At 51.7% G+C, this 26457-nt stretch overlaps 1 protein-coding gene across 3 annotated transcripts in view; it reads right to left on the bottom strand.

The window, feature by feature from the left end:
- RPTOR (regulatory associated protein of MTOR complex 1) overlaps window positions 1-26457 on the bottom strand; it is a 277048-nt gene that overhangs the window by 247674 nt on the left and 2917 nt on the right. The window contains exon 1 of one of the 3 annotated variants that reach the window (XM_081029343.1): window positions 2102-2229. The exons of the other annotated variants lie outside the window; for them this stretch is intronic. The gene's annotated coding sequence lies outside the window, so the exon portion shown is untranslated. Of the gene's footprint in view, window positions 1-2101; window positions 2230-26457 lie in introns of those variants that run through there. 3 annotated transcript variants of the gene reach the window in all.

Here is a 26457-nt window from a genome sequence, read left to right as displayed (position 1 = left end):
TGCCCCCTGCAACTAGATTGTAAATGGTGACTGGACTTGGAGCTGAGCTGCGCCCTCCACAACTAAGACTGAAAGGACAACAACTTGACTTGGAGCTGATGGGCCCTGGAGAAACACACTATTCCCCAATAAAGTCCTGTTCCCCTTCTTTAATAAAATCTTTAAAAAAAAAATTTAGGTACATCCAAGTAACTTTAAACTTTAATATTAAATAACTTTAAGTTACTATGAAACCCGCAAAAAATTGTTTTTAAAAGATATATAAACGATAAGGCGAAATCCACACATAAAAAGTAGGGTACAAAACAGTACATAGAATATGACCCCAATTTCCATGTAAAAATGGGGGGTGGGAGAATACGTGTGTGCGATTCCATAGAAATTCTCCTGAAAAGGGAAATAAAATCAGGAAACAGAGACTGCTCTCAGGGAAGCTATGTTCTCACAAAATGATCCAGTCAACTACTTTAAAATTCCGGTTATCTTTCTAAAATAAAGACGCAAAGCAGCCCGTTACAGACGCAGAGCTGTGGGTCCACCTGGTACAATCTTGGAATAAAAACCACAAATAGAAATAGAGTTAACAACCCAAGAACTTCAAACACAACTGTGCTGAAAAGCCCTTGATTCCAGTAACACGGTTTACAACAAAGGCTGAAGGGGACTGCAGAGCTCTTTGAGAGTGGGTCATTTTCTCTCTCAAGTGGCAAGCACAGGCTGGGGCCAGCCGGGGAGGCTTAGAAGGGCTGGCTCCTTCTCCTCCCCCATCTGGGGCCGTGAGCTTCCCAGGCTCTGGTTGGAGGAATGCCTGTTGCAGAGGTGACCTGCGGGGGCTCCACAAAGTTCCTGAAGCCCCCCATTTGGGCGAGGCTAACAAGTAAGTAAGGCTGCACGTATGAGGACTATCCACTGCTGAACGACTGCGGCAAACCCTGAACCTGCCGCCAGTGTGCGACAGTTCCACTACATGGGGCCGGCACAAGTGAGGCCGGCGCAGGGAGCAAGCGGCCGTCCTGGGCTCCAGACCCAGCCTCTTGGCTCTGCCATGGGATGCGGGCACCAGGGCTGCAGCCCCAGGAGCTTTCTCAGGGTTCTGCCACTAGGGACACTAGAGGGAGATGATGGCGACAGGAGGAAGACCAAGTCCTCTTCCTGCTGCTGCTCCCAGGACACCCCCCACCCCCCACCTGCAGAGATGCCAGCCTCCCGGTCCCCACCTGGTGGCTGAGCCCCAGCCCACGGGGCCCCTTCTCAAATGGTCTAGATTTTAATACCTCCAACCTCTTCTCTGTTCCCAGCGCGAGGGGGCGGCCGCCTGGCAGTCGCAGCCTCTTGCTTCCATCTGCCCTTCCAGCCCTCCTACCCACTCCTGTCAGAGCCGCGCCCTCACTGAGACGTCCAGGGCCTGTCCTGTTTCCTCTCCTGGCTCAGATACCTCCAGCTCCAGAAGAAAGGAGCTCCAGACCCAGCTGAAGTCCCGGAGTCCACTGCCACTGGGCCACGTGGACAAGCTGGTCAGTCTGTGAGCCAGAACTGTGCCTGCATGACGTGCCCTGTTCCCCAGGCCCCCTGGGACACAGGCCTGAGGTCAGGGGAACTTGTGCAAACGACTTCGCTGCTCGCACCGCCACTTCCCTCCTCCGCAAACGGGGTAAAAGCAGCAGGGCCGTCACCGCCCACAGTAGCAACTAGGAGACGGCACCGTCCCAGTCTCCCAAGCAAGGACACCCTGCTCCAGGCCACACGCCGGGCTCCTCGCCTGAACCTCCTCCTCCCTTCCCAACTTTGGCCGCACCCCTTGAAGAAATGCACATTCTTTTTCAAGGGGAAGCTTAAAACCAGCCGGTTAACAGAACGCGGCCTCCTCCGTCACCGGGGACGCCGCGTGCTATCGGTGTAGCCAGCTGACAGTCCAGGTTGGCGCCGCCTGTTCTGAGCAGCACATCGCGGAGCTGTCACGTCTCGTCCGCCCACTGAAACCCCTGTGTGTGTTCGCAGGGGCTCCAGCGCTGCTCAGGCTGACTCCCGGCCCAAGCATGCGCCGGTCCCCCTCGGGCTCCCAGGCCCCCAGAGGCGCGAGGGGGGAGCCGGGGCCACTTACCTATGTGCTCCGCGCTGCCTTTGCCGCGTCTGTGCACTGGGGAACTGTGACGGGTGCAGGAGTCAGGCTGCACGTAAACACGCCGGGCACAGAGCAGGTTTACAGAAAGGTGGGCTCCTCCTAGCCAGGACGACAGCTGCCAATAAGACCACCATTTCCATCGACGTTTGGACACGTTTTCAAGCTAACCTTATGGCCAAAATTTAAAATCTGAGACTGGGAGCTGCAATGATTACACTGGCACCCAGCGGGCTGAGGCTGACAGGGCGTCTCCAGACAGCAGAATGCCCGCTGCCTCTCGGTCCGCTGCTTGTGAAAGGCTTAGCACGTCCCTATACCCAGGTCCTCAATGGCTCAGCTGCAATGCACCACAAGCAAGCCACGCATCAGGCATCCTAAAAGACCCAGGAAAGGACCCAGTTTAGACATAAAACTTAGGATGAAACCCTAGGTTTGCACCTCGCAAACGCCCACGCTGCGGCTGGGGGAGGGTGGGAAATGCTGCTGAAGAAGCTGTCGCGTGGAAAGCCCACGCGGACTGACGGCAGCGTGAGACCTGCAGGCTGGCGGACGGACTCTGGGCGGCTCCCAGGGAGACGGCCACGTCCACACGGGCAATGACAGCTCCTCCCTCCGCTCTTCACGGTCGGCCAAGGCCAGAGGCGCACGTCAGGTCTGATGGCTGTGCCTACAGGTAGCTTTGAAGGGGTACTACACTGATTCTGGTTACAAAAGAAACACCAGGAACAACCGCCCAGCGTGTACTCGGCTTTCCCTTGTTTTCTCTGTGCCTCACAATATACGTAGGCAGTACCATCAGGTCCAGCTTTTTCTCACTTACTCACGTTGTGAGCATTTTCCTGTCATTAAAGGTGAATCAAAGTCCTTGCTTCTAAGAGGCAAAGGTATATTCTCCTTCCACCTAATCTTCCCAGGCGCTAGTTACAGTAAAATCAATGGCATATAAATATGCTGCAGGTTCAGGAAAAACATACCTACTTCATTTAGTGATCAGAGATGAAGAGCTTGGTTCTGATTCCACTGAAAACAAAACAAAATGTGCTGCAGTCGGAAAAACATCTCAGATCCGACTGGTAAAACTTGCAGTGACACAGGTGTGGAAAAGGAAAGTGAAGGCCAACCTGAGCACACCGCCACAAGCCAGCCCCCCTCCCTGGGCTCGTCGGCACTCCCTGCCGACATAGACACACAAACAGCACACGCACAGTGCAATGGCGCCGCACGCATTCCTGGCGTCTGCGTTCTCCATTCACCAACGCAGTGAAGTACAGACCCGCTTACATGCGCCACCTGTTCTAAAGCAAACCGACTTGGCAGCAATCTTGCAAGGTTGATGTCATGCCCATTTCATAGAGGAAAAACAGAGACTCCGACCAGCAGCTAGTTTTGGAGCAGATGCAAGATGTAAAGCTGACCCTCACCCCAGCCCACAGTCATGCCACCTCCCTCACTTAGGGACTGAGCTAAGTGAAGCAGAAAGGGCACACAAATACCCACATTTCAACACTTAGTGAATAATCCCACTAAGACTGGGCAAGAGTCCCAATGGTAAACACCACATGAATGAATCTACAGCCAACAAGTCAGAGAGGTGAAAGTGCAGACCCTCCCCGGCCAGCACCGGCCACCTGGCTCCTGGTTTCCTTGGGTCCACGGGCCCAGCACTAAGCACCCTCGGTACTCCAGCCACACAGCTGCAGGTGACATCGTGAGGAGCTGCAGAGCAGAGCGCCCAGCCAGCTGGTGCTCCAGGCAACTGGAAGCATGAGGACTTCCCGTTGCAAACTCTGACGCGGCACCTTGTCACACATCCATGGGTTTCAGCTAAGTGAGGTGTCCCCACCTCTGGAAAAGGAAAGTGCACTGATGAGAATCGTTTGGGGACAGAGAGACTACTTCAGGCAGGATGGGCAGGGGCAGCGCCTCCATGCGGCGGGAACACTGAGGCGGGAGCCGTGGTCTCGCCGGTCTCCATGGTCACCAGCCATGGTCACTCCTGGTCTCGCGTGTCCTTCCGCCCAGTTATCTGACTTCAGGGACTCTACACTGATGAAATAAATCCTAAGGGGGGAAGGGAACCACCCAAAACCTGAATATCCAACGACAGGTGAATACTTAAAGTATGGACCAAGAAGGAGCCCTTAAAAATTAGTAAAAAGAGTATTTAACACTATAGAAAAGATGCATATAATAAGGTAAATACCAAAGAAGGTAAATACCCAAAAAATAAAATCAAACAGAAAACTGTGTGGATACCATTATGGAGACAATGTAAACATATGTGCACATGAAAAATGACAGCAAACTCCAAAATTCATTCAAGTAGCTTTTAGTACTATTTCACTATATTACTATTTTCTCTGATGTTTCAAATCTTCTATGAAATTGCTTTCTTACTAATATAAATTTTTTAAAGGTAAAAATAATAAAACAGCAAACTGCAAAATAAAGGTAATTTATATTCCAGGGGACAGAGGCACAAAATGCTACAAGAATAATGGAGGAGGTGGACACAGGGACACAGGAAGAGGTTGGCATCTGAAACAGACGTGAAAGCTGTCACACGTTTACCAGGGTTGAGAAGCTGGCACGCTAGCATGTCTTCTGTGATCAAATTTTACGTGCTTTGCACTTTCAAAGGGTATGTGTATGAAAGAGGGGGGAGCGGGGGGAGAGGGGGCAGGAGGGGAGAGGGGGAGGGAGGGGAGAGGGGGAAGGAGGGAGGGAGGGGGGAGGGGAAGGGAGGGAGGGAGAGCGCGCACACGCGAGCTAGCTCGCGTGCGTCAATAGCCACATAACTCCTAACCTTATTACCTTTTGTCACACAGGGATATAAATTTTGGGGAATAAGTGGAAAGCCTGAGATTAAAAAAAAAGACTGTAACACAGAAAAGTAACGCCATTTTTTAAAATTATGGCTATTTATATACAAGTTAATGCACTATAAATTTTGAACTCAAATATTTTATTAACCTCATTTTAGTTCACTGACTCAGTAAATATGGCCTTTCCGTATTTTTAATTTAGCAAAAGTACTATTTAATATATCTCACTGTTAATGCCTAAGTTGAGATCTCTCTCCCCTCTCGCTTCTCATGCCTTTACTAAGCTACAGCCATTCCTTTCCTAGTCTCACCAAGAAAAGCAAACGACTATGGGAGATTCATAAAAGCCAAAGCTTAACAGATCATAGCAACAACTCTAAGAAAGGAAAAGAATGGGACTTACTTTACCCATAATAATAATTACTATAACGATTCTTTTCCTTATTAAAAAAATTCCAGCATACAAATGTGATCAGCTTATTTCAAACCCTCCCCCATTCCCTATACCCCCAAATCAGCTCCATTTCTAAAATTAGTCTGGTAGAAATAATATGCAGAAGCTTAGAACTGGACAGGCTGCCTCCCACCTCCGGTGCCAGCCATCATCCCCAGTTATCAAGACCCGTTGAAATTTTGGAACCATTTCATATCGCTTGTTTGATTAACAGATAATAGAGAAAGGGGTCCGAAAGCACTGGAAATGTTTACTAGAGGTGCAGGGAACTCGTGAACGAAGGAGGACTCCCATAGCCAGTGATGGGTGCGAGGTTTCCCAGACCTAGCCTTCCAGTGTGGGAGGCAGGGGACACCTGGGCCAAATGATTTGCTTTCTTTTCACCTGTAATCTCTTTCGAAGCGCTGAGGAGCTGTCCAGATAGTAAGACAGTACAAGGTAAAAATCTAAGGGGGAGTGGGGGCCCCGAGGCAGACAATGGGGAGGAAAGGCAAGGAGTCCCGGAAGCCAGGGCAGGACGACTAAGAGGTGAGCTCTGGCGTGAGCTGCACCCCAGCAGGCTGCACCACAGGGCAGGGGAAGTCAGCCAGGCGCCATCTCACCTCCAGCAACCACCCCAGGGAACGCGGCAGTGACAGGAGCAAAGAGGGAGAGAACAAGGACAAAATGTGGCCCACGACTCACAGCCACAGCTGGCCTTCATGCATTTTTCACAGCTTACTGAGATATACTTTATATATCATAAAATTCATCTGTTTTAAGTGCACAGCTGAGGGTTTTAGAATATTTAGAGAGTTTTGCCACCATCACCACAATCTAATCTTAGGATATTTCTATCATTCCAAAAAGAAACCCTCGTGCCCACCTGAAGTCACGCTCCATCTCCTGCCCCCAGCCCAGCCTAACCTGGACATTTCACATGAACTCATACAATGCATGGACTTCTGTGTCCTTCTAAAAAACAACACAAATAGAACAATATTGAGAACTCAGTGGACTGAGAGAATTAAACAGACTACAGACCGTGGGAAATTCAGCAGATGACCGACAGCAGCTTAGACACAGCTGAAGTGTGCGTGAACTTGGCAGAAAAGAATTGTCCACAATGTAGCAAAGAAGGACAAAAAGGAAGACAATATGAAAGAGAAACATGGAAAAGTGAGTGAACATGACCTAATTAGTTTCAAAGTAACCGTGTGAGGGGTGGGGGAGGGGCTAACTAGGTTTGACTGGCAGCTGACTTCTCCTAAGCAACAATGGGAGCCAGAGGGTGGTGGAATGGCTTCCAAGTGCTGAAAGACAACAGCAGTCGCGAACTCCAGGCCTAGGAAAAACCTCCTTTCACAATTAGGACTAAATAAAGACATCTTCAGATTAACAAGGAGAATTTGGCATCTGCAGAGCCTCCTGAGAGGAGACTCTAAAAACTTCCAGTTGAAATGAAAGTGAGCCACGTGGAGGATATGAGCTCCAAGGGGAATGAAGGGCAGTCACGAGCCCTTCATGGGCAGGAATCTAAAGGACAGCGACCGTAGGAAACAAAAACAGTAACAACAGCTGGTGGGGCTGAAAAACGGAAATAAAATGCATGACGACACTAACACAGAGAAACAAAAGGGCTAAATAGATTTTCCAAAGTCTTAAGTTGTCCAGGAAAAGGATAAAGGTCTTCATTAACTTTGTCTTTTTTTTTTTTTAAGCATTACTACTGTAATTCTTAGGAAATTATTACAAGAGAAAAAACTGAATATTACTTTAAAATAAGAAAGAAAAAGATATTAAATAATATTTCTAATCCATAAAAAGACACAAAGAAAAAGTACAGGCCTAGAAAACACAAAATAAGATGGCAGATATAACCCCAAATAAATGAAAACAGACTAAATAATCCAATTAAAAGAAAAAAAATTGTCAGACTACATTTTTTTTTACTCCCTCTACAAGCTGTGTACAAAAGACATATGAAAACATAAGGATGCAGAAAGGTTGGCTTCTAAAAAGGGACAGAAAAGTAAACCGCAAATACTAGCCAAGAGAAATCGGCTCTGCGACGAGACACGCTCGTCCTCAAGGCAGAGAGCGCCGTCGGGGACAAGGGGGCGCGGACCCCTAACCATCCCGCCTCCCACTCACAGGACGACCCAACAATGCAGCCTCAACCAAACCCTGCGCAAACGGACAGGACTATCAGGGGAACTGGACAGAATCCCGACCACGGGGAGAGGTTCTGATAAACCCGCCTCGGCTACTGCCACAAGCCACAAGCCACCGGGATGGACGAGGGCGACCCGGACCCGGACACGGCAAAGAAGACATCTGACACCGCACAGGTACGGACGCGGCACCTGCAACTCCCGGTGCACGTGAGTTCAAGCACAGGTGTCACGTTGGAAGATTCACCAGATCAACCTACAGCTCCACGGGGCAAAGCGCAACAAGTTTCCAGGGACTGGAGCGCGAACACGCTCCAGGTGTGCGAGGCGCTCCAGGTGTGCGAGGCGCTCCAGGTGTGCGAGGCGCTCCAGGTGTGCGAGGCGCTCCAGGTGTGCGAGGCGCTCCAGGTGTGCGAGGCGCTCCAGGTGTGCGAGGCGCTCCAGGTGTGCGAGGCGCAGGCCCACGCGAGGGCGCCGCCCACCAGGTCGGAGCCCCCTGCCCCACCCCCACCCCCCACCCCGCGCGTGGGCGGTGCCGCGTTACTGCCCCACTGAGCTGAAATCGTGCGGACGGTCTCTGGCCAAAATGCAATTCAGCCAGAAATTAAAAGCCAATCCTAGGAAAATTCCTCCATGTAATTTTTAAAAATTGCAAAGCTCATTTTTTAAAATAACTCATAAATTAACCAAGTCAAAATGAAATTTAGAAAATAATTTGAACAGAATAACAAAAATCCTACAGTATACCAAAACTTGTTGAGTGCTGCTAAGTACTTAACTTACATCATGTAAATATTTACAATGAGATGCCTGTGTGAGAAAAGCCAAAGTACTGGAAATTAATAAGCTAAGTCACCATCTCAAGAATTTCCCCCTCAAAAATGGGGCAGGGAGGAGACAATAAATAAATCCAAGGAAAGTAGAAAAAGGAAATAATAAGATTTTTAAATAAATTAACAAAATATTGACAAGCATACTATAGAGCATTAAGAAAAACAAGAGCTGGTTGTGTGAAAAACTAACAAAATCCTCTGGCAAGAACTGAGAAAAGGAGTGGATATAAAAATACTCAATAATAAAGAAAGAAAGAAAAAGGGAACATTACCACAATTCCTCCTGTAATATTTTAAAGGACCACAGGAGGATATCAAGAACAACTTTGTGCCCACAAATTTGAAAATTACATGAAATGGACAAAGCCTTCTAACAAATGTCACTTACCAAAACTAGCTTTAAAAAAAAAAGGAAACCATTTTAAAAGCCTAACTCATAATTTTAAAAAACTCTTCTTACAAAGGAAATTTCAGGACCGCACGGCTTCATTGGCAGGTCCCACCAAGCACTGGGGAACCATGGTCCCAAGGCTAAGGGACCACTCCCTGTGGCTCTGGAGTTAGCAGGAAGCCGGAAGCTTCCCCAGAGTCGTGAAGGAAAGGAGCGTGGTGGGGCTGACCTCTCACTGCACTGACTCCTGGAAATGCAGCCACGTAGGGTAAAGGGAGAGGGCTGATGCTAGGAGCTGGCATCGGTCAGGGTTCTTGTGATAGCACCTGAGACAGGAGAGCTGACAAGTGGCCTTGTGACTAGAACAGCACTGCTTTAGGAAGAAGCCAGGGCACTGCGTCCGTGTCCACACCCCCCAGTCACACCCCACCTCACCCCAGCTATCTCATGCCTGCGGAGCAGGGGGAAGGGCAGGACGCCGTGTGCACAGGCTCCCAGGGAGAGGGAAGAGGCCATGAACGCCGCATATGAAATACATACAAAAATAAGTTACATTCTTGTACACAAGCAAAGAAAAAAAAGCTTAAAACATAGATTTTTAAAAGATGCAATTTAGGAAAGGTAATATTAAGATAATATTAAGTGCCTAAAAGAAATCCAACAAAAGCTAGGCAGCATCTCCATGGGGAAAAGGGTATGGCTTTATCCAGGGGAATTCAAGAACTCCCTACATAAACGAAGACGCGCCAGGTTCATGGAGCAGGGCACCCAGTTTCATAAAATCTCCCCCCACGTTAGTGCGCAGGCTCAGCGCACTCCAATCAAATAGCCAACAAATTCTTCCCTTGAATTGATAAGCTAATTCCAGCTGATTCCTAAACTTGCATGAAGGGCAAAGATCAAGAGGAGCCAAGCTGCTGCCTGGGGGGGGAGGCACCCCTCGAGGGGGTTTCCCTAGCCCCGGTGATGCGGACGGGAGTGGGGCAGGGGGACAGAGCGTGGAAAGAACAGAAAGCCCCCAACAGACCCACACGGACATGGACACTTGACATAGGACAGCTCCGCCGCTGAGGCAAAGGATGAGCTTTTCGGCAAAATCCACCAAGACGGCTAGATATCCACGTGGGGGAAAAAGGAAACTGGACCCCCACCTTCCACACACACACACACACACACACACACACACACACACAGTGTGTAAGAGACTTACAGAGGAAAGGCAACGCCTTTACAGAGCACACAGAAGATCCCTTCATGCTACCAGAGGAAGAACGGAGTTACAACAAGATGGAAAGAACATGGAGCTTAAGGGAAAGAATGAAATCTGACGACACTGAAACTGGGACTGTCCAAAACCCACGACAAAAGTGAAAAGACACGCCTCGGCCTGGAAAGGTATTCATAGTGCATATCGAAAATACGTAAAAGCTCCTAAAATCTGTAAGAAAAAGACAACTCCAGAGAAAAGATGGGCAAGAGACCTGAACGAGCTTTTCATTAAAACGAGAGAGAGACAGCAACTATATAATTACCCTGAGCCTATGTCCTACGCCTGCTTGTACACACATGTGATGAGAAACTCTCAAATGTAATATTTATAAAAGAAGCAACACAAAAACCATAAATGCAGTGTATCATTCATATAAACTTCAAAGTGGCAAAACCGGAGTACAACTTTTAGAGATGCCCGCACAGGAAAACCTTTAAGAAAAGTGAAGAAATAAGCATCACCCAGAAAAGTCAGTACAGCGTTGGCCTCTTGGAGGGAGCGAGCACTTGTGGGGACAGCGACACACCCAGGGCTCCAGGGTATTAAAATGTCTATGTCTTCACCTAGGCTGGGGACACACCGGCATTCTTTTTATAAATATTGACTACACTGTAAATAGACATTTATGCATTTTCACCTCATAATTTTTTATAAAGAAAATCAAATCAGATAAGACAAGAACCTTCTTAAATGAAATATCTAAATGAAAAGAACAATTGGACAATCCCTTGTTGGGCTCTAAGGATTATTAACACCGAAAGAGGATTTCTGTATCATTAACTAAACCTTTAAGGTAGCAAGGCCAATCCGGTACTCTAAGACTGTAGGACCAAGTACCCAATATAGATCTGTAACACCAAAACAGGGAAGGATTTTATTCTTAAATCCTCTTACATGTTGAACAATTATTTCAGTTTCAACCTCTGACCGACCTGGCTTTATAAAACCCAAATGAGATGCAAATGTTTCTATCCGAGAAAGGAGGAGCTCTGATTTGTAAATTCCTTGCCCAGGGGTCATGCACGCTGAACTCTTGCAAGCTCCAATCTGCACTACTAATTTGATACAGCAATATAATCTTAAATTTTAATGCCACATTTAGGTTGGAATGTGAAACTCCACTGGGGGGAAAATCAAGCTCAGAGAAAGAACAACTCTAACACAACAGTTTATTAGTTGTAAAGAAGCAACTCTCAACTACTCCAATGTATTCAATAAAAGGTGACCTTCTGGTGCACCATTAATCTCTCCAACACTTCCTGATTTACGACCTGGCTCTCCCACCTCATACGCAGGGGGACCTCCACGTCCAGGAAAGACGTAATACCTCGTACCAGACCAGTCCTCCCACCATACACAACTACGAAGCTGAACAAAATACATAGGCCACTTCTTCAGACATTAAACGACATGCATTATAGGAATATGATCCCTGAGAGAAGAAAGCAGAGGGGAGCCCCACGATCACAGAGCTTTCTGTGTGGACAGACCGGGCCCCAAGCAAAGCAACGGAGGGTCACTGACTGACCCAGGAGACAGAGATCAGAGTCGGTGGAGCCTGGGGCAGCTGGACTGGGTGGGCAGAGCACCAACGAGGAGCGCTCAGCGCCGAGAGGGAGCCCGGAGCCTGCACAGGGCCCCTCACCTCTTGGGCTCCGCACTGGGCTGAGCAAGCCGTCAGCGAGGCTCAGGAGGCCGCACGAAGGACAAGTGCAAGGTGAGGCTGGGAAACACCCAAGTTCCAACAAGTCAGGACAAAGGGACCTCACTGAACCCCCAGAGCATTCGGCAGAAACCCCAGGAAGGCCACGCCTTAGGCACGGGCAGAGGCCTTCCTGGCCTGGGGGTCATCGACGTTTGGCTGTAAAGGGCCTGACGTAAACTGTCGGCTCTGTGGGACATGCAGTCTCTATCTCAACAACTCAGCTTCACCACTGAGGCGGGAAAGAAACACAGAAAGCACGTAAGCAACGTGGGGGGGTGTTTCCCAAAGACATTACAAAAACAAACGGGGGCAGATCTGGCCAACGGGCCACGGTTAGCCAACCTCGGATCTGGACCTGCTTTAACAAAGCTGAAAATAAGCCTTCAAAGCATGAAACTGATACTCTAGCAAATCAACTTCAAAAAGAAGTTAAAGAACAAAAGTTAACACTGTTTAAATGAAGATAACAAAAGCCAGATGTTGAACAACGTAACATTTGCTGTTTCCAGCATCCAATCAAAAATTACTAGACGTGAGTGAAGGTAGGAAGAGGTGATTCACAAGCAGAAAATCAATCAATAGAAACACCCAGAAATGACAGTGACGATGGAAATAACAGACAAGAGCTTTAAAACATTATAAACTTGTTCAAGGAGTAAAAGGAAAACATGAATATACAGAAGAAATATAAACTGTAAAAGGACCCAAACAGCCTTTCTAGAGAACAAAAATATAGTATCTGACATGGCAGCTGCAGCGGACAGGCTGAACACTGCAGAAGAACAGACGCGAGAACATGGGGACAGTGCAATGGGACTGACCCGTCCTCAAACAGAAAGACAACAGCAGGAGCGGAAGGGCCTTGGCGGAACCATAGCTAGCACCTAAAGTAAAGGTAATTGGAGTTCTGGCAGACTGAAGGGGGCAGGAGGAGAAAACAGAAAAAAATTAAAACTATGGCAGGATATTTTCCGAAATTTTGGTAAAAACTATAATCCTACAGACCCACAAATGTTAAGAGACCACCAGCAGAACAGCCACAAAGAAAACTACACCAAGACACATCATAACCAAGCTGCTAAATTCCCACGATAAAGGGAAACATCTTCAAAGAAGCTGTGGGCGAGGCAACCACGTACAGTTAAGTCAGGGATGTTTCCTGCAGCGAAGAAGGGCTGTGCGGCAAAGCACGTGTTCACAGCATCTCTCACGGTGGCTTCTGTTAAGCCCTGCAGTTTGCCTCACAGACCGGATAATATGGGAATAAAGCATCTCATCGTCATAGCACCTTCACTAGAAAGGAGGGGACAGGAACGGCCTCTCCTTCCCTGGCCGGTGTAAGAGGCCCAGAACTGGTTTTCCAGGAACACTCGTTCTGATGAAACGGATCTGACGTGTAACAGTGTGAACGCCGTGACTGAGCACCAAGTGCTTGCCGGGCGGCTTGCAGGCCTCAGCGCCCTTTCCGCAGGGCTCACCAACACCGACGGATGGGAGTGCATGTACGGTCTAGTCTTGGACAAATCCACACTGTTTACCAGAACCTCACGGAAATGCACTCAGGTGGGGCGTGCACCTCAGCAGAGCTCCCCTCCTCACAGGAAAGGGGCTGGCGTCCTCTGAAGGGTTAAAGGACTGAGCCGGCCAGGATTGGGGCTCCCCTTAGGACGTGGTGCCCTGGACAACTCCGCCCCTACGACGGACAAGAATCCCAGGCACAGCTCGCTGTCTGGACAGGGGGCAATTTCCGCTCTTCTTCTTCCAGAGAGGGGGTCACTTGCATTGCCTGTGCTCCCACAGTACCGGGCCGGGGCCCAGGACCAGCAGGCGAGCGCACACACGCAGCTCTCGTTCAGAGGGCCGCCGGGTGCGTCCCACATCTAACCGTCGCAGCCACCCTGCCAGGACAGGGCTCCGGACCTCTTTACAGATGACACCGCTAAGACTCAGACCAAGCGCAGACAGCTGAAGAGGACCCAGCTGGGCCACGGTCAGTCTGACTCCAAAATCCAGTCTCTTCAATTCTCAGAAAAAGTCCATCAGGAGTTCCCGAGTCTCCGTTGCAGAGACTTCAAACCACCGAGACATTTGGGCCATGGCTGCCCTGAGGATGGGGAGAAGCAGGGGAAGAAGGCCCGGCTCCCGGGCGTGCAGCAGCAGCTTGGAGGCGCGCGCTCAGGAGCGGGGCAGGCAGGCCGCCCTCCCCAGGCAGCCTCGGGCTACTCACAATAGGCGCCTCCTGGGGCCGTGCTCGGGGCTACAGAGTAACGCATGGAGAACGTGTACCGATTCCAAGCCAGGCTCCGTGCCCCCGCAGGCCTCTCGCCCCCTCCCTGCGGGGGCTCCTCCACCCGCCACAAACTGCACTTCTCTCCTCCCCACCCTGCCTCCCTCTCGCCCCCTTTAGTGTCCCCAGAAATGCAGCTTCTGATCAGCCCCTGTTCCACCAACCCATCTGTGGAAAGTCACCCGTGGCCCTGGCTCCGCCACACAGCAAGTATTCAGTCTCAGCTGGGAAGCAGACGGGTCCTCGCGTCCTCTGCCCCGTGTCAGGCCCCGTGACAGGTACAGAGGGACCACAGGCGACCTGTTCGCAGAGCTCCCAGAGGGCTGGCATTCCCAGGGCTGGCAAGGGCACGAGACGAACCGGCGCGAGGCCGGCACCCCCACCCTGGATGCCTGTGTGGCACCGCCGCTGACGTAATTACATGTCTTCTCCCGGAGCAGCAGTGGCACCCTAGGTAGTTGGACCAAGGGAAATGAGAACATGTGCCCCCCAGAGAACAGGGAACGTCCACGCAGCACAGTGCAGGCAGCCGAAACACTGGACGCCACCCAACGTCCACCGACAGGTGAAAGGCTAAGCTACAGCATGACACGCAGTACACTCGGGGGGGACGAAGGAACACAGCCAGACAGGCCGTGACGACACGGGGACGGTGGCGCTAAGACAACGAACGAAAGCAGGAATGGGAGGGAGTAGGGCTGCCTGACCGGGGCCACCCAGACACTGGCTTCCCCAGCAAAGGACAGTGGCAGGAAGGGGCACGAGAGGAACCGCATGGGGCTGCTGGCCTGCCACTGTGCTTCTCCCTCTGGGTGCTGGTTACACGTGTCACTGTGGCAGTCCCTGGAGCATGACAGACGTGAACTATCTGTAGGCTTCCGTGCCGTCTACTACAAGCAAACCCAAAAACGTGTCTCTCACGTAAGAGACTCCGAGCAAGCACGTTTTGAGGCCACAAAGTGCAGGGCGCAGGAGAATGCAAAGCTCGACCTCAGAAAGGGCAGGAACAGGGACCCAGGCACACACTGCACCCTCGTCCCCCAACACTGCTGCCCTGGCAGCCCCACGCCCCACCCCTGCCTTCGGTCCCTGTGCCAACTGCATCCTCACAGGCTGTGACCCTAATCCCTCAGGCACCCATGACCCCTGCAACCCAGACCTAAGTGCCCCGGCTGACGCTTCTCAGTTCACATTCTCCCCAGGGAACCCGACTGGCTCAGCTCCTCTTCCACGCCCGCCAGGCCACACGCTGGCCTTGGAAGTGGCTGCCCTTGGGTCAGACGTGCAGCGCTGGTCCACTCAGCTGCACCTGGGAAGGGGCAGGGCCGCCCTTCAGGAGGGGCTGGGACTAAAACGGGAGGGACGACAGCGGGCAGCCACAGCGTGGCTGGGAAACGTTGCAGGTCACTCGCTTCCCAGAAAAGCCTTCCTTCCTTGGCCTCTATTGAGCTAGGTGAGGCTCAGCCTCCTCACGTCTAACTGCCCTTCCCCTGATGGCCAGCCTCCCTTCCTCACCCTTCAAAACCTCCGACCATCTAACACCACCCCTATGCAATCAGTTTCCAAATTTACTGTTTCTCCACACTTGACTCATGTCTCTAATTCCAGGGTACCTCAAACTCAGCCTTTCTAAAAGCAAACCATTAGCTTTCCTCCAGAATCCCATTCTTCTCTGAGTTCACTTTATGTCACTAATGTCTTAAAACAACAACAATAAAAACAGATTAGACGTGAACACATCACCATGCATGCACGGTTACTCCAGAAATACTTACAGATAAGTGTACGTACACATGCAGGGGTCAGTTTACGCACATACTTCCTCGTAGGTCTTCTGCCAGCTGAGAGGACCTAAAGGAAATGACACCCCCGGAGCACGGGGACACCCTGCCCCCAGCTCCTGGTCGCTAACACCATCTCCAACGAAAGGAGCCAGGCTCCTGGGAGAAATGCCTGATTCTAGGGCGGGCAGGAAACGGACTAGATGAGCCAGACAGCAAGGGCGCTGTGTCAGACACAGGAGCCCCTGGGAGAGCACCCAGTGGCCAAAGATGACGCGAGCTGAGCAGCAAAGTACAGCAGTCCTGGATAATACCCAAGGTGCAAAGCAAGGACCTCAGAGTCCAACCTGATACGAATGAGTGCATAAATTAATAAACGGGGGACAACGGAAAGATCTCCTGTGCAGAAAACCTCCAAATAATGTGTGTAGATCTCTGCCCTTAGAGAGGGGGAGCATGACCCTCACCGCGGAAGTGTGGGGGGCATAGTGACGTCCTCCCAAAGGGCATGGAATGGAAAGGGAGGGAGAAAACCAAGTGGACACACCTGGCAAACACCGCAGCCAGGTGACGCGGGTCAGGTGAGCAGTGACGAGCCATGCCGAGGGCAGGACACGACGTGCTAGGAGGGCACTTTCCCCGCAGGTCTTCTCCCCCAAACCAGTAAGCCCAGCCTCGTCGTAAGAAAAGCATCAAAGTCTGACAGAGGGACAGTCTCCGGAACGCCCCCCCCCAGCACTGTCAGAACTGCCAAGGTCACCCAGAACAAGGGGCGTCTGAGAGACGCCCAGCCCGGAAACCTGCGGAGACGTGAGGACTAAATGTCATGTGGGACCCTGGACGGGGCTCTGGGACGGAACACATCGGTGAGAACCGAGGAAATCCAAACAGAGGGCGGATTTTCGTTGACGGTAACATGTCTGCGTTGGCTCCTTAGTTGTGGCAAAGGCACCACAGTGACGCAGGATGTTCACCCCAGGGGACGCTGGGCACACAGTGTATGGGAACTGTGTCCCCCCATTTTTCTACAAATTGAAAACTATCTGAAAAATAGTCCAGTCAGAAGCCCCCCGTTTCTCTTCTCGCAGTCGTCCACCACGTCGCACGAACGTCCCCTCGTCCCGCTCAGACTGACCGCTCTGCACCTCACCGCCCGCGTCCACCCAAACCCTCTGAAGAGTCTGCGCTGTCCAAACACAGGTCGTTCCCCCTCCTGCTGCCCAGGCCTTTCGGGATTTGCCCTGAAGCAACCGAAGCACCTGCCACCCCGGGCCGGACAAGGCCCTGCTCTGCGCACACGCTGCCCTTCCCCACGTCCACGCTGCTCTCGCGGCTGCACCTGCTACAACCCTGCTCGGTCCCTCACAGCCCCTAGCCCACAGCTGACTGTCAGGTGACTGCTGACCCCAGGAGGCAGCACCCTCCGGGGCGCTCTCCCCTGTGCACCGGTCTGCAACCCCGCACCCGGGGGGGGCTGGCTCCTTCACAGCAGACACTGGTCCTCACTGCCCGCAAAGCTCGGCCGCACCGGGGCCTGCGCTGTCCGCGTCCGCAGTGTCGGCTGCCCTTCATCACCTCCCACACCTCCGTGACTGCACTCCCAGCGCCCACGGGCCGCCTCCCCCGCCCGACCCCAGCGCTCCCTCCCCCCCACTGCACTCCGCAAGGCCTTCCTTTCACTTACCCTGGACGCGTCTACACCGCTCCCGACAAGGTCCTTCCCCCACACTCCAGCCAGCAAACCCCTCCCATGTGTCCAGCTCAGGCCCGTCCCCTCCCTCCTCCGAAACCCTCGCAGCTCCTGGCCGTGCTGCTCCTTTGCACTGAATAGCCGTCTTTAATGTCCAATGTTTCCAGATGCCGTTCCATGCCACTGGTCAGCCTGGTATGGGTTTTGCACCCTCCCCAGGTGAGGGCCAGGTCAGCCTCCTTCTCCATCCCCACAGAGGAGCTGGCACAGCAGAGGACCTTACCCGTGTTCCAGGAACAATGTGTGAGCAGGGACACATGCGTAAGTGACAGTCTCCCGAGGTCGGCATGGCCGTGGCGTCCTAGGTTCGGCCGTGAATGCTCATGTTCTCTGAGAGGTGGAATAACGCAGCATACGGAGGGCACAGATGCCAGGCTCCACTGCTCAGGGCTCTGCAACCTCTGCCAGTTCTCAGCCTCTCTCCTCTCAGAGGCACCTGCTCACAGACTGCGACAGAATTAAGGTGACTACGTATGGAGAGCACGGACAAGCCTGGCACACAGCAAACACAACTCAGGGCTGAGCCAGCATTGCTAGTATCTACCTTCCCAGAGGCAGAAAAGACGTCAAAAGCTGGTAGCTGCAGTGGGCTCCTGAGTAGGGTGGGTTTTCCCTTATTTTTATTGTCATGCTTCAGATCGTCCAAGGGTAAAGACAGCAAAACGCAACCATTCAAGATAATCCCTCACAATACAGTAGAGTCCTGCTATGGGAGGGGGCAGGGAAGAGAGAGGCGGGAAACACACCCAAATATTATAGGGGGCACAGCGGGATTTTACATCATTTTATTTGCATTGTTATCTTTCTCCATATTTTCAAAACATTTTACAACGATATCTGTTCCTTTTATAATCCGAAAAAAAACAAGTTTTCAAGGAACTCAGTTACTCTACAAAAAAGGTTAAAATACTTATCAAGTACTAAGACAATTTTCAATATAAAGTGCAACAGCTCTGCAAGGAAAATGTGATGCCTGCTGACCGAGTGAAAACACATTTCAGGAGGAAAGCTGCACGTGTGACCAGAAAGGTCTCTGGGGCCGGCTCTGCCTCCCTGGCCAGGCCCCCAACACACCAGACGCACAATCTCCTCCTGATGCATTGTGGCCCCCTGGGCAGTGAGGGGACAGCCCGCCAGCATGCCGGGGGCACCTACTGCAGACGCTGCTGCCTCTGCGGAAACGAAAGCTGAACCAGGCCAGCACTTGGAGGGACACAGAAAAAGGAAAAGCCTGATTGAACACGTGACAGGACTTTCATTTCCATGCACCTTTAAACAGCCTGAGCAACTTAAAAGGATAAAAGAAGTTACAAAAGAAAACACCAAACCAGGTGACATTCACAGTACACACAGCTCATGGACCAGGGACAAGGACAACACCCCATGGCAACAGCAACGATGGACGGAGACAGACACCCAGGAGGACAGCCGACTGGGGACCCCTTTTAGGCAACACTTTCCACATTTCCCACTGCAACATTCTTTACGAACAATTTCCCCGTTTCCACCGCCAGGCACGGGCCCTGTCGCTCCCTGATGCCCACAGCAGTCTGTTCCTCTCTCCTACGTCCGGCAGGAGCCTGCAAGTCATTCTGACACGGCCGGCACCCAGTCAATGACCCAGGCATCGATCGCCGTGCCAGGGAGTCCTCAGGACTGCCCGCCTCTCACTGGCACCACCAGAGCTCGACTGCGGCCAGCTCTGCCTGCCTCTGCTCCCACCTCCCCATCCTCGGGACACTGCTGCCCCACTGCCCCCTCAACACTGACACACACACATACACATATACACACGTAATACCTACCTCCCTCTCTCCCTCCCCACTCTGCAGCCAGAAGCATCTTTCTAAAATGCAATCCTGACCATGTCACTAGGCAGCTTTAAAACCTTTCTTCATTGTCCTTAGGACAAAATCCAAACTCCTAGGCCATCGAAAGCGTGTCAGGACCTGCCCGTCACCTCCCCACCCTCACAGGTCCCTCAGCATTTCTCTGCTCATCCAAATACTTACTGAGCACCACCATCAGCCAGTCACCATGTGAGAAGTTGGGGACGCTGCAGTGACCCAAACAAAGTCCCTGTGCTAATGGGGGAGAAAACACATGGATCCTGTGGGGTTAGGGTGGTGGCAATGCCGGTGGGGCTGCAGAGGCGGGAGCACGGCCTTAGGGATGGAGGAGGGCCGGCTTCTCCAGGATTTCCCCAAAGACCCTGCTCTCGCCGATGGCCTCTGCACGCTGCCCCTCTGCCAGGCTCCCACCCGCCCCTTCACCCAGCTACGCTCTGTCCTCTTTCCGGCCCTGGCTCCGAGTGTCGGCCGGTCTCCCCGGAGCCCCTCCGGCTGGGCACACGGCCGCCCGTCACTCACCCTGCCGCCCACCCTGCGTCTGCCCACCTTCCCCAATGCACTGGTCATGGCCTTGAATGCAAGGTCACTTAGCAACACGTCCCCAGAGCTGAGCACAGTGCCTGGCACACAGCAGCACTCAGTAATCTGAGCTGAGGGAACGGCCGGATGGCTCAGCTGGTTAGAGCACGATGCTCTTAACACCAAGGCTGCTGGTTCGATCCCCGCATGGGCCACTGTGAGCTGCGCCCCTGCAACTAGGTTCAAACAACTCCTTGACTTGGAGCTGGTGGGTCCTGGAGAAACACACTTAAAATAAATAGTGTTTTAAAAAATAAAATAAAACCATCTGAGCTGATATACCGAATTCTATGAATCAGTTATCTGCAGTTCAACTACTCCTTCCCTCCCTGCACCCCCAACCACTCGACCTGCGCCCACTCTCACCTCCCCCATCGGGGGCCCCTGTACCCAGCACTGCGCTCCACCTCTGCCTCGGGCACACACGCGCCCCAGAATGTCCAACGAGCAGAATCCCAGGAGTCACCGCCTTGTCACCCAAGTGCAGACGCAGAATTACCACGTGTGCTTTCACTTGTACACGGCGCTGTTTTTCTCATAAAACAGAAGCTCTTCAAGGGCCACGTCCTACGTCTACGTCTCCTTATGTCCCACAGTCTCGGGCCACATATGTAAACGCTACTAAATGCTTAGAAGAACCACTATTTCCCCAGAAAACACTGAGAAGCCCTGAATCTTATTTTTTGACAGCACGTCCTAACCGTTAGGGTCTGCGGATTTCACTGTATGAAATGGCGCAAGTACTTGTCAAGTTTAAGCATTAACATTCCGCGCCAAATATTTCCTGGAATGCATTTGCTCTGTATTTAATTAGACTTACGAAGAGAAAACGGTGTCAAACTTCACGTCTACTAGAACCAGCATGGCAGAAAGATCTCCCAAGCTATGTGATTTCCCAGCGCCAACCACATCAACAGTCACTGGCTGCTAAGAGTTTAAAGCTGGGTCAATGTGACCGATTTATTATGTCCCTATTTAAGATACATTCAAGGTTTCCCGATAACGTGTCCTTCTCTCCCGTAAGCAGTGGGGTATTATAATTTGGTGTGGACATGTCTGTCTGTCCTGCTGGACATGAGCCCTGGAGAGCACAGCACACTACACGTGAGCGACCGAGCTTTGCTGAGCTGCAGGAAGGCGCCTGGCTGCCTTCCTGGCCGGACCAGATTGGTTTTCCTCCCCTCACAGGACCGCGCAGCCGTTTGGGGCAGCAGGAAGCTGAGGGCGCGGGGAAGGCGACCGCCTTCACAATCGCACAGGCGTCACACACACAAGCTGGGAGGACGGACAGTGGGGCAGACCCGTCTGAGTCGTTACCTACTTTCTGGTCCAGTCACTGCTCGGTACCTCTGGCCACCAGCCACCTGATGACCTCAAGCCCTTCGTCCTGGTTAAAGGTGAGGCCACTTTCTTTAACGACACTAACAAGTCTCCAAGGACCACCTCCCACGTTCCAAGATTACCAACGACTCCCAAAAAGCTCCTGCATCAGCTCGTATATCAGCATTTTCCAGATTGAAGTTAAAACACAAAAAAGTAACATAATTTTATTAATTCACTTAAAGATTATAAACTCATTACATAGTCAAACAAAGATTTCTATGGAACATACTAAACTTTCAAACACTTGTTAGATGCCGGACACTTTCTACACGTGTCTTTATCGTCTGCCTGACGAGAAAGCAAGTGGACGCCCATCTCCCGCCTTCCATCTGTCGTTCTGTGCTGTTTGGCCTGAAGCAGGTGAGGAAAATCTGGCCTCACAAAGACACGCAGTCGGAAAGGGCGGGAGAAATACCAGAATACCCAAATAATTACAAATAATCTTCTTTGAAGTCACATCAAAACTCAGTACGCGGTAATTCCTTAAAGGTTTACGGCAACCTATCTGAATAGACTACGAAACAGACGAATCCATCGGAAAGGACTTTGCACTCCCTGTCACGTCACCTTCCCTTGGCCCGAGCTGAGTGCTCCGCCCCCACGGGTGACTCTGCAATACCACGGGTTGGTCATCTGGAAACACGGGGTCACTGGACTATGCAGATGTTCCAGAGGTGGACACACTTCCCTCGACAACGTCAGGAACATCTGACATTGTTCCTTAATGTCGCCACGCTGTCATCAGAATGTCCTGCAGCCCTGGGAAGCTGTGGCACTCATGGTGGCAGGTATAGGTTTTCCGGAATGCTAACTTTCACTCGAAAACTCACATCTTATCACCAGCAACAAATAGGTAGTGTCAGCTGATTTCCTTGAAGTGACAGCTCACCTCCGTCATTTTCGAGCACACGTCTGCCAAGGACTCGAGTCAGAGCAGCCAGCCCTGGCCCAGGGGCCTCTTCCAGTGCAGCTGTGTCCATGAGCGCCGCGGCTGGTGCAGCCTGCGCACCCTCCACCCCCAAGCTCCTCCTAGGACGGCCACCGCACCCAGCAGAAGGGCCATCATGCGAAGCCATCACAAAAAGGCGCGCACGCAAGAGCGACAGTTTAATAAAACGAATTTCACCGCTTCTTCAAGGGCACTCTCACGTTTACTGCGGTCACGGCAGTGACACGATAACCACTGACACAGCCGGCGCTGCCATCTTGCAGGCCGGGTCACCGGCAGTCTGCCACCGCCACTTCTGCAGACCTCAGCGCAGGACACCCCAGCGTCGTCTTCAGTTATTGTGAAAACAGTGTTGACCTCGGGAAGCCCCTGGAAGGGTCAGGGGGCCCCCAAGACCACAGCGCACAGTGTGACAACAGCCAAGCCGCCGCCAGCATTGCTCTGTCTTGACTGCACGTCCACTGCCGCCCAGTGTCTTCCCGGGCATTTTGTTCTGGACACCCTGGCCTCTCGGGGTAAAGTCTGCAGTCTAGATACGGGGATGGTTTTGTTCGGTTGCTTGTTTTTTGTTGTTGTCGTTGTTGTTGCTTTTACGTGGGCTGTGCTTCCCGAGTTCCACCTCCTCGCGGGGCTCGCCATGTAACTGATGTCCCTTTAGGCAAGCCATTGAATTAAAGCCCGTTTCCTCATCAGCCACAGGAGATAATGCCCCTGAACCAACTGATGGTGCTACTGAGCCGTTCAGACACAATGTGCGTGGAAGGCCTTCGTAAGCTCTTCATTTTTCACCAGTACATGTTATTGACCCCACTATGTGCCAAGTACTGTCCTAGGTCCTCGCAAAACCGAGGTCCTTGTTTACAATACAAAGCTCAGTTCTGGGGATGGAACATAAAGAAAAGGATGAGAGAAATGAGGGTGACCACGAGTGAGGGCAGCCACTGTGGGCCGTCTGCCCACGAAGCAGAAAAGGCAGGTGGGGCCGGCTCAGGAAGCCGGGAACCAGCGTGAGGAAGCGTATCTGCCGCAGCACCCAGGGACCAGTGGGCGCAGGAAGGAAGCAATGGGATCTGCTTTCCACTGTTAAAAGACCCGTCAGGCCACTCGATGCAGAATGGATTGTTGGGAAGAGTGGACGTGGGGAGACCAGTCAGGACCCAACAGTCGTCCAGACAGAAGACGGCAGACACCTGGACTGTCCAGTCGCAGGAAGACGTGCTTTGGGGGCAAAGCTGACAGCTTCTACTGGCGAGCTGGCTGGAGCGAGAGGAAAGAAGTAAGGATACCTCTGGATTTACAGCTTGAACAAGTGACTGGCCAGTGTTGGTGGTGGGCCGTGATGGAGGAAACGAAGGCAAAGCAGGCTGTCAGGTATCGGAGACGGAGCTCGGCGGGCAGGTCAGAAACGAAGACAGGATCTGAGCGTCACGGGCATGTGGTGGCATCGAAACCCATGAGCCTAGAGATCAGCCAGTGAGGGGCGTGCAAAGCCAAGAGAAAGGGGTCCGAGATCAAGTCCGGGAGCACTCCCTCCCGCAATCGGCCATCAAACTGCCAAGGGCCTGTCTGAAGAAGAGCGCCTGCAGAGCTCAGAGGGAGACCTGGGGTTTCCAGAAGGCACAGGGGAAAGAGGCTTCTGAAGGGGGGCTGGCCCCTGTGGAACGCTGCGGAGCGAGACGTGACCTTTACACTTCCTAACATGTCCGCTGTGCGCAGGGCAGCCTCAGAGCCCAGAGGAGCCTGGCTGGAGGAGACAGCGGGGGGATGCGCAGCGAGCGAGGAAAGGGGGGTACCGCAGCACTATAGTGCTGCTGTGGCGCGGCCGGGTGGCTCAGTCGGACGGGGCGCGAGCTCTCAACACCGAGGTTGCCGGCTCGATTCCCGCATGGGATGGTGGGCTGCGCCCCCTGCAACTAAAGACTGAAAAGGGCGACTGGACTTGGAGCTGAGCTGCGCCCTCCACAGCTAGATTGAAGGACAACGACTTGGAGCTGATGGGCCCTGGAGAAACACAGTATTCTCCAATATCCCCCAATTTAAAAAAAAATTGAATAAAGTACTACTATGTAGCCTTTTACTGTCCATACATTAATGTATCTACTCAGCTTTCTCCAGGGCTTATTCAAAGCACGGCTTCCAAAGCAAGGCAACCAAGGGTAGAGACTGGTCTGCAGAACCATCTCTACATCTCACTGACCCATCGCCTGCTCACACGTGGGCACAGTGCGCCTGTGACGGCTGTCACCCACAGCAGGTGCCATTCACAGCAACAGCTCTCAGGCTTCCCGGATGCCAGCCCACATTTGCGAGGCAAAAGATCCACCCGAGACCACTTATCTCCACATGCCCACTTCCGATGATAACTATCCAGTATCACAGGAAACCACAAACGGGGAGATACAGGCGTATCTGTTTTCACCATAGGACTATGAATGATTCATGTTGAACTGAAATTCATAAGCCTAGTGATTAGCAAATGGCAAACCACAAACGCCATTGGTGCATATACAGATCGCTCACTCTACAGAGAATTAACCAAACAACAAACCAATTCGGTAAGAACAGTATTAAACTACAGTAACTTAGTAATTAGAACGTAATAATAGCAGCATTTGAAAACCAGGATTGATTGAAAACAGAGATTGTGGGATCCCCACTGACAGTGGCCACGTCTGTAGCTCTGTAAGGACGCCAAACATTTAGTGGCAGAAAATTTTTTGGAGCCGTCAGTCGACTTCAGTAAAGACGTCAATTTTAGGGCTCCTCGGCAACTCCACTGAACAGGACCCCAGGAGGTAACCCTTACACAAACACAAAATAGACATACGTGGAACTGCACACCGGCCACAGGAAAAGCAAAGCCTGAGTCCACACCTAGGGCGGCCAGTGGCCCCCCCCAGAAGTGTCTGCACAGATCCCAGCACAGGACACCGAGGCCCACAGCAGGTGCCACACAGCGATGCTCTCGGGATGGCCAGAGGCCACCTCGGGCACATCTGGCCCGAGAGCCTGTGTGCTCAGGAGCCCGAGGAGTCAACGTAAGAGACAGGACGCCACACACAGGTGACCCACAAATGGACTGCTTCACGTTTGGTAATATCTGAACTAGTGCCAATATTTTAAAATTGGAAGCCTTCACATTAAAAAAAAAAGTTTTCTGGCTTCTAAAAAAAAAGAAAAGTGTCATGTGGGGTCTCAGTTCCCACTCCACACATAGGAACGCAGGATATGGTGAGGCCAAAAAGGAACACCCACGGAGCCATAAATGGGGGAGTCATACCACTATTTCTTGCTGGCAGCTGGGTTGGAGACACAGGAAGTAGGAGCCACGCAATCCGCAATCCGTCATCCATGCTTCTCTGCCAACCACCCAACCCCACTGTGCTAACCGCAATCCCTGCCTGCTAGCTCAGCCACGGCAGTTATATCAGTGGCCAGTGGCTCACTGGTTACAGCTGACGGCCAACTAGTCACAGCTGACAGTCATCGACTACCCTAGCCAGCACCTTTCCACGTGAGGTCGAGAGCCTGGAACCTGCTCTCTGGGACTCTGTCCCCTCAGAAAGAAAGAAAGGGAGGGAGGTGGCATGCTCTTGTAAGCCCCACTCTTCCACCCTCCAGAAAAATCAGACACAAGTCCAATGTCAGCTGCCATTTCTCTTTGAACCTGTGCCATTATTCTTTTAGAGCTTGCCTGTTTCACTCATTTACGCTGCCTTCCAAATCTTATCGTCCTTTGAATTTGCAGCGTTTGTCCTACTGTGTGTACTGAAAGGACAGGGTCTAACCAGTGGAAAGAGACGACAGGACTGTTAAGATGCCAAGCTCTCACAAACTTACTAAAACTGTCAGCTGCTGATTTTCTTCTTCGCTGAACAATTTGCAAATGTCAGATACGGCAAACTTTCGCACCTGGCTCTTTTCTTGAGTAGTAATTTCTAAGTAGTAATTACTCAGATTCACAGAACTCGTCTTTCTCCTAATAACCTATGAAGAGCTTCATGGGGATGTTGATCACTCAGAAACTTCATGTTTTAATGAAAAGGTCAAAAATATATCCACTTATCAGTTTTGAACTGTTTGAGCCTGGGTTTGGGATAGCAGAGGAAACTACATTTCAAAAGG

Source organism: Rhinolophus hipposideros, assembly GCF_964194185.1.
Source record: "Rhinolophus hipposideros genome assembly, chromosome: 20".
Taxonomy (NCBI): Eukaryota; Metazoa; Chordata; class Mammalia; order Chiroptera; family Rhinolophidae; genus Rhinolophus; species Rhinolophus hipposideros.
The sequence above is the reverse complement of the archived record's forward strand: the minus strand, read 5'-3'. Positions and strand labels throughout refer to the sequence as shown.